At 33.1% G+C, this 19205-nt stretch overlaps 1 protein-coding gene across 2 annotated transcripts in view; it reads right to left on the bottom strand.

Moving 5' to 3' along the window:
- Positions 1 to 13832, bottom strand: part of LOC133517749 (trissin receptor) — a 205105-nt gene extending 191273 nt beyond the window's left edge. The window contains exon 1 of one of the 2 annotated variants that reach the window (XM_061851142.1): positions 12837 to 13832. The gene's annotated coding sequence lies outside the window, so the exon portion shown is untranslated. The remainder of the gene's footprint in view (positions 1 to 12836) is intronic. The other variant, XM_061851141.1, reaches the window with a different exon arrangement.
- Between the last annotated feature and the right edge of the window lie 5373 nt (positions 13833 to 19205).

Genomic DNA, 19205 nt, shown 5'->3' with positions numbered 1-19205 from the left:
ATATCTAAACCCAAGAAATCAATTTTGAATATTATATCATTTAGTTTTTTTTTTCAATATTACAAAGTGACACAGTTCTACTTCAGTACCTATTTTAAGAGACTTGTGGAACTGTACTGCAGATACGGTACATATTAATTATAAAATTATACGTAATATCCATATATCCAACGGGGAATACCTCTTTTAGTACATTATGATACAAATGTGCTAAGTTGGTCATTAAACACGAGGCGATATTGCGAGCGCGCAATAAGAAAGCCGATGTGGGTAATGACCAATGAACGCGTTTCATACGACGTTTTTCAACACACTTGCGAGGAAAAAACAAAACTTCTAAATTAGTTTTTTTTTGTCAAAACAGTGAAAGTACAATTTTCAAAATAAGAGCTTACAGTTTTAACATCGAATAATAAATAACATCTGCACCAAAGCGTGCTGGGCTTGTAGGCACTTATTCGCCAGTTCTTTGAAGTAAGCTACCAACACGTTATCCAAGAATGACTGGGCGTTTTTGCTGATTTTCCATTGAACAAAAGTTTCATATGCCGCCAATTATTTTTCACCTGATTTTGATGGTAAAAGGCTATCGTTCTCGGCTCTTGCCTCTCTAGTATTACGGGCAGCGTCAAATTTATGTGTTCTTCATTTTCAATGCTTATAAATGACATTTTCGTCAATATAACAAACAAAACAAAACACATGCAAAACTATTCCAATTTTATGACAAATACGGAAAATGGCTGGCGCGTTATTTTTTTTACGCACGATTCCAATACGCGCGCAAAGCAAAGGCGCGAACAAAATCGACAAACAGCCAATTAAAAAAAATTTAAAAGCAAATTAATATTTTCGTATTTCTATTCGACGGATGGAGATCATTAATGTAATTTACGAGATAATTTAATCTATAAATTATGTGTAGTGTGATAACACCTCTTTGAACTAACATTTGAAACCTAATAGTTGGTTAACTATTAGGTTTCAAATGTTAGTTCAAAGAGGTGTTATCACACTTTAAAAGAGGTTTTATCACATAAAAAAATGTGTATTACTCGACCAAATTAAGAAGGCTCCGTTTCCATGCATATTATTAGCAATCAGTTACCCTCTTAACTCAGTCGGATAATATAATGAAAAAGCACGAGTGTTATAATACACTGAAATAGCACGCGTGTTTAATATCTAGGATTATGAGCCAAAAATTGGTGGGATAAAAACGTAGTTTTGAGCAAGTGTGTTGAAAAACCCTTTTACTGCATCTTTTCATCAGTTGGTATAGTTTGTTGACCTCTAGTATGCGTGTGCCACATCAATTTGCGGTTTTTTTATGCGTACACCTTACACTATAAGGATCAAAGTCTAATGGCGTTCTAAAAGGCTACAAAGTTTTCTTTGACGACCTCTATCAGTGGGGCGACATCGACACTCCTTTTCGGGCATTCTCGGCTCCGTTCGGCTCAGAATTGCTCCGAGCAATTATTAGGGTTGGCACAACTTGACGTACACAGATAAGATAATGACTTGAATTTCGACAACCTTATATGGCTATATAAAAAGCGGAAAGGGATAGTGCCAAACTTTATAAAGGGAGAGCATGATTCGTCCCTGAATCGCTGTCAAACTTCGGTTTTGTAAGAAGTGTCATTTCTGTACCGTAGTACAATCAGCATCAAAAGTAGCGGATCAAATAACGCTTCATAAGTATCTACCATTCTGTCATAGCTTAACAAAAAGTGATGTCTTTAATATAGATCAACTAAGACTGTAAAAGATATACTTTTGAACGTGAATTTTAGAAATTTATCTATATTTGGAAAAGTTATCTGGGATGTCAAATACTTTTGGGGCGTTGTTTCAGCCGCTGCTATTGATGCTGACTGTACTATAATTTAATCTGTGCCTCCATTTCAAATTCTCTTTGGTATAATATTGCCTGTTTCGTACAACTCATAAAATCGCGATGTGCCACAACCGGTACTAACTGAATAAAATGTAGGTAGGTATATATTTGTTGATAATTATAATGCCTGTAATACAATGATTGTTTAATCCGTCACCTGCAAAAAAACAACTGCATACATATATACTTAGGTGAAAAGAAGTAATTTTTAATACATAAAAAATAATATAATTATTGCGGTTTAAACTTATTTATGTAAGTAGACAGTCTACCAGTAGGCAGAGTTGTTACAGAGCCCATACCGTTCATACGTTGGCCGGTAACTTTGGCCGCTAACTTCATTGAATTGAAATTTCGAGCTGTTTTCTTATATGCTAGCTCTGCTGGTAGAATAAACTATTAAGTCTTAATAGTTTAACTATTAAGTCCATGACGGCAACATGCTTGCCCTCATACTTAAAACAAACGCATCTTTACATTAAGGATTACAGTTTGTAATCGAATGACTAGAAAGGAATATGGAATGGTTTAACGGTTAAAATGATAGTACAATAAATTATTTCGCTTTGATACCTACACTGGCAACGCTCCAGATTTTTTCTTTTTACAAATTTTGAACCTTTCGCTTGCTCAACACCAAAATCTGCTGTGATTTATTTCTAAGATTATCTTTAACTTCATGATCTACCAAATTAAGAAACATATTACATACAATCATACAATCTAAAAAAAACGGTTTCAAAGAAATATGTACAAAATGAAAAATCTGCGAAATTAAATGTTTTACTGAGGGAAATTCTGCGTACCTATCTAAATAATAACGGTCAAATATCTAGACATAAATATAACATTTGGACTTTAAAAGAAACTAATTTAGGCGTTAATAATATAGTCATCACCTGGGCCCAATTTTATAAAGTTACAAGTTTACAGGCGTATACTGGCAACACTTGCTCCGTTTTTTACAATTTGCGTTTTATAAAAGTACTGTGTTACAATTTTACAGGTTACAGGTACAAGTGCCTATAGCTCAACCATAGACGAAAATATGGGAGTTTAATAGTTTTAAAATCATAATCGTAAATTACAAGTGTAGGTTGGTACACTTGTAACAGAAACTGACATAGGTCTTGAGTCCTGTAACAGCAGCTACTATTTAGTAGTGTACTCTCAGTGATCCGCTCTCTCGCTCGAAATTTTTACTATTAGGTAATTAAAATGATTTTTCTTCTGAGAGATTCTTCCGAGTCTTATATATTATATACTTTTCCATGCACTGACCTTTTCAGTTTTTGTTAAAGTATCTGAAATATATAGTAAATAAAGTGACAATATGTTTGATCTTGGTTTTATTAATGACTCGTTAGGGTTCCGTAGCCAAATGGCAAAAAACGGAACCCTTATAGATTCGTCATATCCGTCTGTCTGTCCGATTATGTCACAGCCACTTTTTTCCGAAACTATAAGAGCTATACTGTTCAAACTTAGTAAGTGGATGTATTCTATGAACCGCATTAAGATGTTCACACAAAAATAGAAAAAAAAACAATAAATTTTGGGGGTTTTCCATACTTATAACTGAAACTCAAAAAATCTTTTTTCATCAAACCCATACGTGTGGGGTATCTATGGATAGGTCTTCAAAAATGATATTGAGGTTTCTAATATCATTTTTTTCTAAAATGAATAGTTTGTGCGAGAGACACTTCCAAAGTGGTAAAATGTGTGTCCAAATTGGTAAAATGTTGAACAAGATCGAGTAAGTATCTTGTTCAACATTTTACCACTTTGGACTCACATTTTACCACTTTGGAAGTGTCTCTCGCGCAAACTATTCAGTTTAGAAAAAAATTATATTAGAAACCTAAATATCCCTATCCATAGATATCCCACACGTATGGGTTTGATGAAAAAAAATTTTTTTTAAATTTTATGACGTATTAAAAAAAAACTACTCACTAGATTTCGTTCAAACCAATTTTCGGTGGAAGTTTGCATGGTAATGTATATCATATATTTTTTTTAGATTTTTCATTCTGTTATTTTAGAAGTTACAGGGGGGGGACACACATTTTTTCACTTTAGAAGTGTCTCTCGCGCAAACTATTCAGTTTAGAAAAAAATTATATTAGGAACCTAAATATCATTTTTGAAGACCTATCCATAGATACCCCACACGTATGGGTTTGATGAAAAAAATTTTTTTTTTTAATTTTATGACGTATTAAAAAAAACTACTCACTAGATTTCGTTCAAACCAATTTTCTGTGGAAGTTTGCATGGTAATGTATATCATATATTTTTTAGATTTTTCATTCTGTTATTTTAGAAGTTACAGGGGGGGGGACACACATTTTTTCACTTTAGAAGTGTCTCTCGCGCAAACTATTCAGTTTAGAAAAAAATGATATTAGGAACCTAAATATCATTTTTGCAGACCTATCCATAGATACCCCACACGTATGGGTTTGATGAAAAAAATTTTTATTTTTATTTTATGGGGTATTAAAAAAAAACTACTCACTAGATCTCGTTCAAACCAATTTTCGGTGGAAGTTTTCATGGTAATGTATATCATATATTTTTTTTTGATTTTTCATTCTGTTATTTTAGAAGTTACAGGGGGGGGGGGGGACACACATTTTTTCACTTTGGAAGTCTCTCGCGCAATATTCAGTTTACTTTACCACTTTGGAAGTGTCTCTCGCGCAAACTATTCATTTTAGAAAAAAATGATATTAGAAACCTCAATATCATTTTTGAAGACCTATCCATAGATACCCCACATGTATGGGTTTGATGAAAAAAGATTTTTTGAGTTTCAGTTATAAGTATGGGGAACCCCCAAAATTTATTGTTTTTTTTTTCTATTTTTGTGTGAACATCTTAATGCAGTTCATAGAATAAATCCACTTACTAAGTTTGAACAGTATAGCTCTTATAGTTTCGGAAAAAAGTGGCTGTGACATAATCGGACAGACAGACGGATATGACGAATCTATAAGGGTTCCGTTTTTTGCCATTTGGCTACGGAACCCTAAAAATTACGTTTTGACATATCCGATCCATATCGTACCCAGACCTAATATTTGACGTATCTTAAACTTCGAATCGAGCCGTAACACTATGGAAATAAGCGAAGGTCGTTTCAATATTACTCTAAAGGTTAAAAATAGGTATAGAGGTCACTAAGAAATATGGCTCAGATTATTAGGTATAAATGTAATTTATCGTCTAAATACTTATAGAGGGTGGACCTGATAACACAACCAAACCAAAGAATATAAATTCTTTAACTTTACATGTAAAACAATGTTAATTGTTAAGTATATTAATTCAAGTCCAATTTCACCATTTGAGAATGTCTTGTATAATTTATTTTGGTTAGTAGTTTATTTTTTAACGGCCTTTTAGGTCGAACTACGTCAAAAACCAATGGCAATTAACAACTGATAGTGAGCGATCGATGGATGCTAATGACGTGGATACACAATAGAACTATGGAAACGGATTATAAGCGCGAAAAATGAATTTAATAGTACATTTCGATGCTAGTGCGGAAAGTATGTCATTACCTCACGACTGGGGACGAGTGAAGAATGACATTTCCGCACGTGTATCGAACGACGTTTTTTAATACAATTGCGAAAAATTAAGAAAAACAACAAGTACTTTTTATGCATGTTCTATAAGACAGAAACAATTGTAAATATAAAATATTATACTATTATTAACTAAGTATCGTTATTTACGATTATTTGTGTATCGTATATTTAAATTGTATGAAAACAATATCGAATGTTGCCTTTGGAAACTTAAAACATTCTTGCAGTAAGAAAAAACGCCTCCGGTTTTTCAATATTTAATATTAAAAAATAAACGTGATATAATGATGAAGAGGTAAGTAATAATATATGAAACATGCTTATATTTATTATTTTTTTACATTAACAGTAGGTTTTTATGTTGATTACGATTTTTAAAGGAAACTAACATTAACACTCATCAACGTAGTCATGATTCGCGAAATCCAACTTTCCGCACGCTAAACAGCTACTTACCTAAAGTAGGACTTTTTGAGCAACTGTATTAAAATAGTACATTACGATACAAGTGCGAAAAATAGGAAATTCGAAACGAGTGGCGATAAATTAAAACACGACCGAAGGGAGTGTTTTAAATCGACACGAGTTGCGAATTACCTATTCGCACATGTATCGTACAACGTTTTACAGTACATATGGCCCTTTAAATGTTCGACACAGTAACATAATATGCTACTTCTCGCACTAGTGCTATAAAGTAGCCCCATATGTACTGTAAAATACATTCCAACTTTCCCGTTTCGATGTTTTGTTACGGTTACCCGATGACCACGAATGCTATAAGTCAAAGTTTCGAATGGTCGGGGTGAATTCTAAATTCATTATACGCGATGTAATTCCGTTTCCATGATATTATTTCATGAGTAACTATCGCGGTAAACGAATACAATATTATTAGGTTGATATAATTCGTACCTATTTATAGGTCTACAGTTTAACTGAGGTGATTGGTAGGTATAGTATTATGGTAATTTACTGGCTAGTTGAAGGCTTGGCTTCATAAAGCTAATATGTATGATGTTAAGTAAGTAAACATATAATATATAGATTAGCTTTATTGTCCCAACACTCAGCTACTTCTTCTAACTACTAGAAAGTTATCGCGCAACTTCTTACCAACCGCCTAATATTTACCAGGTAAACCTGTTGCTTGTCAAAAAAATTTGGACCCAAACAAATGAAAAAGAAAAAGCTCAATCCTTAAATTTTGTCTGTGTATAAAATATATAATTATAGATGAAGCCATTTTCCCTAAATTACCTTTTAAACTAAGCGTTTTTGCCTATTCGTTACATAAACTTGTTTTATTCGACTAGGCAACGGAAATCCAGAATCTATGGTTAAGTACATTGAAACCCAGACCTTGAAATTTGAAACGTACTCGAAGCACGAAACTTTTAAATGACGTGACTGTTTGGCCAGACAGGATTCAATTGGAAAAATAAAACATTAAAAAAATAACGAAATCTGACATAAATTTAAGATAATATTCACCAAGTAAAATCCCAACTAATGGACAGCTTGATGGACAGTTTTATTTCTGTCTTATCGCACAAGGTTCGACATTTGGTTCGACAGTGTGTTGACATTTTTAAGACTTGGCTTCAAACTCTCAGAAATAAATCGGTTTTACCGTAATGTGATTTGTAGTGTTTAGTTTTAAAGTATATTGTTATAATATGTATGTTAATTTTAAGATATTTATTAGGGCCACTAGTTCCCTGAAATAAAGATTTTCATTCATGTATTTCACTTTTTTAAAAGGTTTTAATGAGTGTACGATTGTCTTTTTGTTTGTGTAGAAACTAACCTCTAAAATATACGAGTAATATATCATAATTATAACACCACTGTTTTGAGAAAGGAAGTGAAAATAACTAAAACTGACTATTTGATACTTATGTAAGTGGGACGATTCGGACGACGCCTCATATAATAAAATTTCTTTATCCATTTAAAATGTAGGAAGCGCGAAACACACATGCACACGAAAATCATTAATATGCCTTCCTTTTTACAAGCTTTTATTGATTTGTAAGTCAGGTAAATCAAAGACTATTATTATTTGAATTATAAATTGCTAACTGATTTATAGGCAAGAATAATTTTTTTTTAATGAAGTGTAAGCGCAAATACAGAGTTATTAGTAATGAAGCCGAAACTTACAAATTTTATTCAGGGACCATAATTTTATATCCACAACGCAGGCTTCGTCTTGGTTTTCAATGAATTTACGCTTTAATTTTGGTTCATTGTTAATTCGAAACAATTTTATTTGACTACCGCAAATTACCCTATTACGGCCGTGCGTCCGAATCGAAACGAACTTCCGTCAGACCGTCACTCCGTTACGGAAGCAGCCCTTTGTGATGTATTTAAAGCACTTAGTCAAATATTTACGCGACAGGCCCCTATTCGTTTTAATCATTTGCATTTATTATTTATTTTTGACCTGGAGCTTTGTGAATCAATCAGTGAATCACGTAGGCCAATTTGCACTTACGTTCTAATGACTAAATTATATGTAAATGATGTAATTTTCTTATAATTCTTCTTGTTCTTACAGTTGCCATCAGATATATATTGGAGCGGCCAAGGTGCTCACAAATATCTGAATACGCCTCTATTATCAAGGCGCACGCCTCAAGATATTTTTGAGCACTTCGGCGGTTCAGATATATCTGATGACGATTATGATTATTTACTTAATAATAAATACATAATATATAATTATACAAAATATACAATGTGTATTTTTGATATAACCGCAAACTTAAACTAGACGTAGGTCTTAGTGCTATAAATTGATTCGATTTTTTTTAATTAGTCTTAACTACCAGAGCATGATTCATTTCTGATTTTTTTTCAGCAACAATGTACATATTTTGTACATGATTTTCACTTGTGACAGTTGTGACAGCGCGTCATTAAATGCGACATTTTGAGTCATAGATATATGAGATTTAATAGATAATGTGAAAGCCAGCTGTCACCGGGTCCACTTGGTTTTTATCTACGATTAATCACGGACTTTGAAATTTCTTAGAATTTGTGCAACAAGAGAGGAAAGTTGGTATTTCTTGCGAGTGTTGATTTTGAGTCCCGAGTAAGCGAAAGATTCTAAAATTCTGAGTTAGAATCTTGAGCGTAGCGAGGGACTCAAAACACGAGATGTAAAATAACTTTGCTCGCGTGTGACACATACAACTTTTCACCTTAGTAGTGAGAACATATTAAAGGTTAAAAAAATTCAACATCAAGTAAAGTTCACATTTATTTACATTCATGAATGAAAGGCATCATCATTATGACGAAAGCTTCTAGAAATATTCCAGTATTCATGGCCTTCACTAAATTAAAAAGCTACGTTGTCTCACTCCCTTGAGTAACGAAAGTCGCACTTCCCTCACTCCCTGGAATGGCGAAAGTCGCACTTTTCTCTCCCTGGAATGGCAAAAGGCGCACTTTTCTCACTCCCTGGAGTGACGAAAGTAGGCTTGTTCGAGCTGCTGGGGTTAAAAATAAATTATATCTCCATGCGATACCTAATGTGTAACCAAGTTGCCGTGGCCATGTCGGTAAAGTGATATCGATAAACTATCGATGTTTCTTGCAATTTTAATAATACTTGAAAGGATTAATTATACCTAAAATGAACAGAAAACGCTTTTATTTTTCATTGTGGTTATCAGGTCACGATTTTATCGTGACGACACAGGTTGAAACGAAGGAAAAGTTCGGATTTTTAGTTAAAGCATAGTTCATATAGAATTGGTACGCACTAGAAGATTGTTATTTTTTTAAGTAAATAAAATAAGAAAGTTATGAATGGTGAATTTTAAATAGTAATGTATTAACTTTCAAATATGTATATATTAAAAAAAACTCTATTATGTAAATAATTACGAACTGTTTTCATAATGGACCCCCGTCATTTTCTGCACAACACTTTTGTCGACATTTTTGGCGTGTTGATTTCTTGTAGATCGCAATGAATTGATACCCTGGACAATTTGACTAGTCTTGTTTAATTTTTCTTTTTTCATGATTGCCCAGTAGTTTTTGATAGATTGAAATTGGGGACAATTCGAAGGATTCATCTCGCGGGGTATGTAATTGGCCTGATTATTAGCATACCATGCCAACACTTTTTTTGAGTAGTGGCAGCTGGCTAAATCTGGCCAAAATTTCACAGGACCGTTATGGTTTCTAATAAATGGCAATACTCATTTCTCTAAGCACTCTTTAATATAAAGGTCCGACTTAAGTGTTGACTATGTTATAAAACTTTTCGTCTTACAGCCGGAATTATAAATTCCTTGCCATATCATATGTTTTTTTGCGAACTTGTCAAGTTTCACGAACTTATATTTTTCGGGTACATTACCTCTATTATTGGCCATATAAAATTTCGAACCGAGTAGTTGATTAAAATCGACTTTTACATACGTCTTGTCGTCCAACAACAGCTTCGAATTTTGTCAATACTGGGTCGTACAATAGTCGAGCTAGTGTTTTAGCTTGTCGGATCTGTTTAACAGTCCGATTTGGCTATTTTATTGCTCGATAGCTCTTATAGCCACCTCTGAGGTGAATCATCTTTATCTTTCTAGAAGTTTCTTTGAATTTTTGGGATAAATCGTAATTAGACCGTCCTGAATTTTGTTTGAGTACCCTTGGGATTTTTTTCCCAAAATCTTGTTATTTGTCCCAGACCTCCGATTAGTTTGTATTTTCCTGTCGGCTGATAGTCTCCTTGTAACGTTTTATAGAAAAACTTGTTTGTAGAACTTATTTGTAGAAAAACTAGCTTTTAGCATCTTAAGCGACTTAGCGGTCTTTGTCCGGGATCGATAAGAATTTTCGAAGTAGGATTTGTGCACGATCAATCTCCTGTTCTCAATTTTCATGGTCGATAACTTTAAAATGCATGAAGCTAGAACAATAATATGTTCACCATTAATACTTTGAAGGTTGGTGATTGAACTGTAACTGACAATTTTTTTTCCGCCATGGAATTATTATTTTTTAAACATTGCTAATTATGTGCCAATTCTATATAAACTAAGCTTTACAATACATAAATAAATACTAAAACAAGCTTTCTGCAAGAATTGAGTTATTTTATTATTATTATTAAGCATCGGAGTTTTTATCGCATGGTAAGACTAATAGCGAGCTATGGAGTCGACATTAGCAATAAAATTCAACTCATATTCATACTCATACTCATTTAATTAGTGATTTTAATTTTACAAGGACAAGAATGTTTGCAAACGATCCTTTAATTTTGTCTTTCAGGATTTAAATATTAGGTAATAATACAAATAAGAATAATTACTATATCTTAACCGATTTCAAAAAGAGGAGGTTATCAATCCGGTAGTTTTTTTTTAATGTATGTTGCTTCATAACTCCGTCATTTCTGAACCAATTAAAAAAAAAAATATTGAATTTGTATATATACAGATTGGTCCCGTTTTTGTCAAAACTTAGTTCTGATTATGGGATCCATGAGGAATCGAGGGAACTCTTCAAATATGAAAGGCATACATATAGTGATTTTTGTATTTACATTTAAAAAAGTGACATTTGATGAATTGGAACTGCTGATGCTGATCAGAATGGAACTCTTCAACGACACATAGTTCACGTTTGGCGATTTGTCCTCTTCGCTGTGTTTGTTAAGTAAAATAGATTTTAAAGACAAACTTTTGTCACGAATGAGTTCTGACGCGATGGGGTTCACGAGGAATCGAGGTAATTCCTCAAATGTTAAAGGCATGTATATAGTGATCTAAGTATTTTCATCAACAAATCAAGCATATTAACAAATTCATATGAAACATTACACAATGACGTCACGGTCAACTCACCTACTTTTTATATTTCTATCCTATTTATTATATAGAACTTGTGTTTAAAAATAACTGCTATCTATGTTTTCCTAATAATTATCTGGTGCTTTATTTCATGCATGGTGTGAAATAATTTATTTTAAATACAGCCGAATACCCTATGGCGGGTATCTTACCAGTCAACCATGGGGCAAATCTGAAATGTGTCAATGAGGGTGCAGTGACAAAAAAAAATACCTCCTTTTCTACATAATTAGGCGTAGGTAGCTGTCTTTTTAATTTCATTGTATGAAACCTAAAATCAACAATCATCTTTCTTTCACCTGGTCTCCCTCATTGAAGTCGGCTTTTTTTTCTTAAAAATTATTGTATAGATTATATCACGAAATTTCATTAAAAAAACAATATGAATGTTAAAAGAGGTAAAATAAATGTAAATTAATCAATACATAAAAATGGTCATTATTTTGTATTATTACCTAATATTTAAATCCTGAAAGACAAAATTAAAGGATCGTTTGCAAACATTCTTGTCCTTGTAAAATTAAAATCACTAATTAAATGAGTATGAGTATGAATATGAGTTGAATTTTATTGCTAATGTCGACTCCATAGCTCGCTATTAGTCTTACCATGCGATAAAAACTCCGATACCTAATTTATTATACAATATGTATTATCAATTAACATATCTATAATATTTACGCCGCTGTGTAGCGCTTATCGAAATATAATATGATTAAAATCGACCAGTCCACATCCCTAAAAATCCACACATACACAGCAGCGTAACCACCAAAATGGCTACGGCTTGAGTATTCAATTATTGAGAACAGACAGCGTTGGGCCTTGTTTTGAGATAAAACAAAGTAGTGATACATTACATGCTGAATTATTTTACATGGAAATATTAAAGTCGTCTGTTTTTTATTTTTATAAAACCTATGAAAGTGTGTTCATTAAAGCCTAAATTAACTACCCTTTGGTTATGCGACCGTATCAAATCTACACGCTGTGTAAGTGTGTATAGTCAAAAAAGGATTTTAAGAGCGGTAAAAACAAATTGATTCGTCATAAATATTTCTAAATTGATTGATCCATTATTTTATATAAAATGTGTGCCTCGATACACTTCATGTTTTATATTTGTTGAACTATTAAAACTTTTAGTAAGAAATCTTAATGATATACTTGAATACTATTTAGAAAAAAAAACAATTGTACAATGTTTTGTACACCTTTTTTATTAAGTATTCCAATCTTATTTTTGGATAAAATATAAGTAATTAGTTTATATTTTGCACTGTGGCATACTTCCTATTAGGCGGTGCGGCTGGCCCGACCTACTCGTCGGGAATATGTAACTTTTTTCAATCGGTAACTTTTTTTTACTTATTATTAGGTATAAATTAAGTATTCCTTAGTTGATAAATTCTATTTTTTTTTCAAATGAAGTTAGTAATAACTCACCAATGAACTTTGATTTCACAGAAACTTCGATAAAACTTTTCCAAGAAAGTTGCCTATTTTAATATTTGAAAGAATTCATTAAAGCAAGCACTTTGTAGCACTTTATTTTTCACCAACTCGTATCTCATCGACACGTGGTATAGCAGTACACGGGGCAAATTGCGCGGTTGGCGTCCGCGCCTCAGCTTGCCGATACGAATACTGAAGACAGTGGCGGAGCCCTTCAGCCGCTCTAGGGCGCGTCGAGCCTTCGCCGACCAACACTCCGTTACATCACGCCATTCTACTGCCAACCAATTATCTTTGATACTCTTGAAAAATGGCACAAATATTGTACGAGTAATAATCAGTCAGACGCTTTCGAAAGCAATGTTTAGGCTTTTCCAGCGTTAATTTGTCACAGCGAACGAAATCAGTTTTTACAGTCATTTCCTCATGTGCGTTCTGTTTGAAAAAACCGTCATCAAAACCTCGCTTACCTAAAAGGAAACAGTATCTATTAATTCAGCTGCGTGGTTTTCTGCCGCTCGTTCTTTGCTCAGTAATAGGCACTTTTTTGTCATCACATGGATATTTACGAGACTAAATCAAAGTGTCGATTCTTTTAACGTATATACCCTGATATTTTAGAGACGTTTGGACTGATTTAATTTTGTTTGATTCCCATTGTATCAGGGTAGGATCTGATTATGGAATAGTGTTGAAAAATCAAGGGAACTCTCAAATATTATAGTGATTTAAGTTCTTATTTAACAAAGCTTATTCTCAAGGAAACCAACATTTTGTAAAGTGGAACTGCTGATGAAGGCCATAATTACAATGATAGACATTTTATAGATTATTTAGCTTGAGCTTACTTCAGTATTAACAGGGAGTAGTAAATTAATCTAGAGTATTCATCTCCATGCAACTCCGAGTGCCTCATAATTGTCATACGAAAACTTTTTTACTGTTTACAACTTCGAAACGCCTTGCCTGAGCGCTCTTACAGGCACAAAAATATAATGAAAGCATAATAAAACCATAGACATATACGAGTATATTACAAAACCACTTTAGACATAGGTCCACAACCAGTGTTGGCCGAATATTAATTAGTATTGAAAATATTGAAAATTAACCATTACAATTTAAACCGTAAACTGTAACAATCCGTGACAGTTTTCGGTGCAATTTGTAATGGTTAATTTTCAATAATTTCAATTCTAATTAACATTCAGCCAACACTGTTCACTACACCCTAATCACCCCATCTACTTTTAACTTTTATGAACCCACTTAGAGAGCTCAACATATAGATCGTGTCATTCACAAAGACGCGTGCTTTGACGCGAACTACATTTGTTATAGAGGGCCACAATTGTTGTGCTTATGGGTGCAAAGTAATTTGATTCAAATTTTGAGTTGTTGAGTTATGTAAAGCCAACAATGATTTTTGAATAAATTTAGATCGTATTTGTTATGTTTTACAGCAAGAATTTTCCTAGCGGTCGTGATAAATGATATTGGCGTTTTACTCAGTAGCAAAGTTTATTTACTTCACGTGCCTTGAAACCCTCGCAACGTCCCAGATTCCACTTTTTGGACGACTCACTACGTTCCTAGTTCAATTTGGGATACTTATTTTGTTTGTTCGGGTCTCCATATTAGCACGGCGAGGGGTAAACACCAACTTTTCTCTCTTTGGACATAATGTTCCCCAAGCATGTTAGAGAAAATTAAGTTAATTTAAAACTTTCTTGTTTTACCGAAAGCTCGCGGAGTATTTTTTGTAATTTTGTTTTTAAATTTAGATAAACGCAAAATTGTCTTAACTAATAACAACAAAAAGTTGTATGGAATAATTTTGTATAGTTTCTCTGAAATCCCAAGAATCTGTGCTATGAATAAAAGTAAAAATAGTTTTATAGAGCAATTACCTACAGTTTTAAACAAACACGTAATGCGGCAAAAGAACTTTCCGGGCAACATAGTTCCTTAGTATAAATAATGTAGCCCGTGTTTAGCATAGCATATTTACGACACGCTAGAGAAGAAAAACATGTTCACAGAAACCAACTAATAATAAAGTGCCTCCATTTAAATGTGCAGTGAAGGCGTGCCGGCTTATCGTAAGTTTTTCCGAGCTCTGGCATGCTTTACATATACAACTTTTTTCATGGTTGTCCATCACCACAACTGATTACCCGTGATAGATAAATTTTCCCCATTAGCTTCAGGTATGTGAAAATCTAGAATGAAACATTGTACGAGCTGTTATAAAATCTTACCTTTATTTTATGTGAGCTATAACTTTTCAACCGGTAAAGCGAACAAATTGGTCTGTGCGCTAGTTTTTTAAATATCTTTTGTTACAGCATGGGCGCAGTAACCAATATCGAGTCGAACGGCTACTGTTTTATTTTTGTTGTTTGGTACCGAGCCGAACGGTAAAGTCTACTGCGCTTCTACCCGTAACACTGATTTACTTTAAATATTTAACTTCGAAAATGAATTGCTACTATCATTTGAGTTCAAGTACAGACCCAACTATATACAATATTTAAAAAAAAAACTAGACTAACGCCGTTACATAGAATTCAGATACAATATATTTATATGTAGCTACCCATTCATATTTGCCCACTAAAGTTGTAAAATACGTCATAAATGTAGTAACGTGTCTTAAACATGTACACGTTTTGATTTAGCTACAAATACTGAAGCAAAGAACAAGATCACAGTCAAAACAAATATCTTAAACATGGACCTAGTTCCTCTATGGTCTTAAAAGTAAACAGGTTAGATGTTACATACCTTTGGCATCAAACATACACATTCTTGCATATGGAGCATTGCACGGAATTTTCTACAGCGTGTCCCGTACAAAAAGAATTTCGCATATTAGTAGGGGTTTTTTAAGTGAAAAGGGGGTTGAAAAACTAGTTGTACCATTTATGACGTATTAAGAAAAGACTACTTACTAGATCTCGTTCAAATCAATTTTCGGTGGAAGTATGCATGGTAATGTACATCATATATTTTTTTAGTTTTATCATACTTTTATTTGAGGAGTTACAGGGGGGAGGACACACATTTTACCACTTTGGAAGTGTCTCTCGGGCAAACTATTCAGTTTGGACAAAAATTATATTAGAAACCTCAATATCATTTTTGAAGACCTTTCTATAGATAACCCACACGTATGGGTTTGATGAAAAAAAAATCGAGTTTCAGTTCTAAGTATGGAGAACCCCCAAAATTTAATGTTTTTTTTTTCTATTTTTGTGAGAAAATCTTAATGCGGTTCACAGAATACATCTACTTACCAAGTTTCAACAGTATAGTTATAGTTCTTATAGTTTCGGAAAAAAGTGACTGTGACATACGGACGGACTGATTTATATTTATATATGTCATAGAGTAGTCTAAAATAACGGACACGTATTTTTTTTTAGCTGCCCAAACTCAACCTATTAAGAGAAATTGTCCTCCAAAGTACTAAAAAGTTGCTAAATCTTCTAACTCCTATAGAAAGTGATGCTCGAGCAACTTGCTAGTTAATGGCTGGTTTGAGTATATGTATAAAAGCAGCAAAACATAATGAGCACGTGTTTTGTTATATCGGCTAAAACTCATTTTTTCTTTAAAAAATCGACATTCGAAGTTTTATAATATCTTATCGCTAAAGTTACACATAAAGACGGGTGTTTTTTTAGGAAAACTTGAGTTTAAGCAGATAAATAAATATTATAAATAAATAAATATTATAGGACTTTATTACACAAGTTGACTAAGTCCCACAGTAAGCTCAATAAGGCTTGTGTTGAGGGTACTTAGACAACGATATATATAATATATAAATATTTATAAATACTTAAATACATAGAAAACACCCATGACTCAGGATCAAATATCCATGCTCATCACACGAATACATGCCCTTACCAGGATTTGAACCCGGGACCAGCAGCTTCGTAGGCAGGGTCACTACCCACTAGGCCAGACCGGTCGTCGATGATATAACAAAACTATTGTACATTTTTTTTCCTGTTCTCAAACATATTCTCAAACAAGCCATTAACTAGCAAGTTGCTCGAGCATCACTTTCTATAGGAGTTAGAAGATTTAGTAAGTTTTTAGTATTTTGGAGGACAATTTCTTCCAATAGGTTGAGTTTGGGCAGCTAAAAAAAAATATGTGTCCGTTATTTTAGACTACTCTATAACATATATAAATATAAATCAAATCAGAACCGGACAGTTGGGTACCTTTCTTTGGAAGTAATTGAACGGATAGAGCCGATATTAATTATAATTACTTATAATTAATATTATAATATTACTTATAATTCAACAAACTAAATAAACATAAAAATTTAAATATTTATACACTTTAAAAAATACACATACAATACATTTTGTATGAAGGGTCAACATTTTCAAAGTTCGGTAGCGACCTTTAAAACGTAACTGAAAATTCTGAAAAAAAAAAAATAAATAAATAAATAATAAATAAATAAATATTATAGGACATTATTACACAAATTGACTAAGTCCCACAGTAAGCTCAATAAGGCTTGTATTGAGGGTACTTAGACAACGATATATATAATATATAAATATTTATAAATACTTAAATACATAGAAAACACCCATGACTCAGGAACAAATATCCATGCTCATCACATGAATAAATGCCCTTACCAGGATTTGAACCCGGGACCATCAGCTTCGTAGGCAGGGTCACTACCCACTAGGCCAAACCGGTCGTCAAAAATATACATTGGTTTTTTAATGGCAGAGACATTAAGCGGCTGAGACTTAGAAACATTAGTTATTGTAACTGTAAATTGTAAATATTTCACTATTACTTACAATGGATTAACTAATTCAAAATAATGTTTACACTTTCGCACCTTACTCTTTTGCAATAAAAATTAAAACTGAAAATTTTCCCTGTAATCGATGTACTCTAACACGAATAATAAATCTAAAAATTTTGGTAATTTGTTATGTCGAAGAGTACTTTGCTCAAAGCCGAGATAGCCAGTTAAAAAGTAATGTGGGTAGCATCCTGGGAACAATGCCCCGAGCTGAAGTGGAATCCTGTAAGATGAGGGAGGTTTATAATATATCTAACGCTATCTTATAAGGTATCGCATGTATGCATTTTCTGGCAATCTTTATCTCAGTACAGTACTATTATATAGTTTATTCAATATATTGGTACATTGTCTGTCGTGTCTAACATCGCGGATTCAAAAATATTGAGCCTTTTTTGGTGGATCAGGTGTCAATCGGTTCATTTTATGACGTGTGTTCACAATACCAACTTTACAAAAACTTTATAATGTTTTTTTTATGTATCTTATTATGCACCAAATACGGTAATATTCTCGAAAATGGTTATACTACGAATTATTTGTGAGTTTTTGACATACTTCAAATATCCGTCACGGGTGCGGGTTTTTTTATAGTATTTTATGCAACAGTTGTATACAATATTTTTCCTACGAGTCAACAAAAATAAATCTTAATTTAGGTAAACAAATTACAGCAAAAGTATATAGCCAAGACGCGCGAGCATACTTTGTTCCGCGCCCGGCCCGCGCCGGGCCGCGGCCGGCCGGTCCGCGACACCTCCTCGTAACTCATGAGGCCCTGGTACTTGCTACTTGCTAAATTTATTTTTTGGACAGTTTTTTCTCAATTTTGGCCACCGTAGCCTACGGAGACAAACAAGCAACGCTAAGCGGTCTTCGTAGTCATTGGCAGCAATGCACTTAGTTTAAAACTGTATTCGTTTTGGTTTTGTTAGGTTGGTAGCCATTAATCGCAGTAACGTTATAGCTAATAAAATCACAAGAGCTTTTATGAGGAATAGACAATATAGACTTTTCTTGAAACCTTTTATGTATGTTCTTATATTCGTGTTAATGAATGCATAAATGACAGATAACAGTAGAGGAGTAGGAAAAATCATTAATTGTTTTTATGGAAAAAACTCAAAAACCAATGTCAACTTTTTAAGATTTTTTTCATTGAAATGGGTTTTGCTCAGTATGTTTATGCTAAGTTATAAGTTTTTTGATAAAAAAAACATATCTCTACTATTTTCAAGTCAAACCATCTGACACTTTTAAGTATAACTTACCATAAACACACTGAGCAAAACCAATTTCAAGCAAAAAAATCTTAAATTGTTAACTTTGGTTTTTGTGCTTTTTCCATAGAAACAATTAATGATTTAATAAAAAAACCGCACCCGTGACGGATATATGTAGTATGCCAAAAAATTACAAATTATTCGTAGTATAACTACCTGCGAGGATATCACGGTTTGTTTAGCGATTCTTGAGTAATAATGATTTCATTTTTTTTTTAAATT

Source organism: Cydia pomonella, chromosome 5 (assembly GCF_033807575.1).
Source record: "Cydia pomonella isolate Wapato2018A chromosome 5, ilCydPomo1, whole genome shotgun sequence".
In the NCBI taxonomy this organism is placed as follows: Eukaryota; Metazoa; Arthropoda; class Insecta; order Lepidoptera; family Tortricidae; genus Cydia; species Cydia pomonella.
Note: the sequence above shows the minus strand (reverse complement) of the source record. Positions and strands in the feature narration are given on the sequence as shown.